Source organism: Palaemon carinicauda, chromosome 17 (genome assembly GCF_036898095.1).
Source record: "Palaemon carinicauda isolate YSFRI2023 chromosome 17, ASM3689809v2, whole genome shotgun sequence".
In the NCBI taxonomy this organism is placed as follows: Eukaryota; Metazoa; Arthropoda; class Malacostraca; order Decapoda; family Palaemonidae; genus Palaemon; species Palaemon carinicauda.
This window is the reverse complement of record NC_090741.1, coordinates 50,954,867-50,957,317: the sequence shown is the minus strand read 5'-3', so window position 1 is coordinate 50,957,317 and position 2,451 is coordinate 50,954,867.

Here is a 2,451-nt window from a genome sequence, read left to right as displayed (position 1 = left end):
TGGAAAAGCAAAAAAGGTATGATACAGAGTTTATTAAGAATAAACATTAAGTAAAGTTTGAATTTGTAAAATTAGAGTGGTTATTGTTGAATGTTTCAAATTCAAGACACACACACACACACACACACACACACACACATATATAATATATATATATATATATATATAATATATATATATATATATATATATAATATACATATACATATTAGTATATATATATATATATATATATATATATATATATATGTATGTATGTATGTATGTATGTATGTATGTATGTATGTAAGTATGTATGTATGTATATATATATATATATATATTATATATATATATATATTATATATATATATATATATATATATATATATATATATATATATACACATAAAAATTCAATTTGACCATAATTTCTCACACTTAAGTAAATATATACGTATAACGTATATGCATTCAAGGAGGCAATGAATTACAGTAAAACAAACAGATACTAGTCAATGCTAGACTTAAAAATTCCGATCGTATTAGATAATAAATATTCTAATTAAAACTAAAAATGTCTAGTAAGGTTAACGATTGTTCTTGCTATATATATGTTTATATATATATATATATATATATATATATATATATATATATATATATATACTGTTATATATATATATATATATATGATATAATATACATACAAACATATATATGTATATATATGTATATGTATAAAATATGTATATATATATATGTATATATGTGTGTATATATGTGTGTATGTATACATGCATGTATGTATATTTACATACATATATTGCATATTTACATATACGTATGTAAATGCAATACATGCACTATATATATACACATGTATATATATATGTATATATATATATATATATATATATATATATATATATATATATATATATATATATATATATATATATATATATATATATACATATATATATATATATATATATATATATATATATATATATAAACATAAAAGAATCATATGAGTGTATGTGTGCCTGTGTGAGTGTGTAAATATCTGTGTGCATATACATGTATTCATGGAACAGTAATGTATATGTGTACAGCTAATCAGAAATATTATAAATATATATTAAAAAGTGTTTGTTAGATTTTCCAACGATGCGCTAACAATATCTCCTTATATTTTTTACTGTGACAAAAGACATCAGAAAAATCTCGATTAATGCAACTTAGGGATAATTACTAATAATGTTGCATTTTTGAATTTTATAATATACCAAAAAATAGATATGTACTGTATGTATGTATATATATACATATATATATATATAATATATATATATATATATATATATATATATATATATATATATTTATATATATTTATATATATATATATATATATATATATATTTATATATATATATATATATATATATATATATATAATATATATATATATATATATATAAAATGTACATATATATATTTATTTATTTATATATATATACATATATGTATATATATATATATATATATATATATATATATACAAATATATATATGTATATATATCTATGTATATATATAGATATATATATATATATATATATATATATATATATATATAATATATATAATTGAAATACGGTTAATTTAAAATGCACCGTTTTTATTGTGCGGTACATTCGATAATTGGTCACTGTGCTTTATCAGAATTGAATAATAAAAGTTTGTATCAACAATTGATGAGTTTTTCATTTCCTGGTCCATCGAAATTCTCGGTGAATTTTTTATATCAATGTAATCACATATTTCCTCATTTTTATTTCATTGTCATCAATAATCTTAAAATCATTATTAGCTCTGATATTGTTATTGATATATATATTAATTTCCTTTTATTTGCATTACCATTAGATTAATTATTATTATTATTATTATTATTATTATTATTATTATTATTATTATTATTATTATTATTATTATTATTATTATTATCATTATTATTATTATTCTAAGGAACAACACACACATTCATCTAAAGGAAACACAAATCTATTAAACCTCTCTCTCTCTCTCTCTCTCTCTCTCTCCTCTCTCTCTCTCTCTCTCTCTCTTCTCTCTCTCTCTCTCTCTCCTCTCTCTCTCTCTCTCTCTCTCTCTCTCTCTCTCTCATTCGAGGATTAGAAAACTCAAATATTTTAGATGCCATATATATATATATATATATCATACTTATCAACAGTTGCTTTAGCTCATGGGTATTGCATGGAAATACTTATGTATTATGTCTTTCCCTTTGCAATAAGTACGCCCTGAAATTTAAACCTATCTGGTATTCTGTAAATATTTTTGAATGGATTTATATCCATAGCCATATCAAAATAAGCTATTAAATGAACATTTGAGAGATTTTAGTCATTTAAAATATCCATAACAGTTCAAAGAAAATCG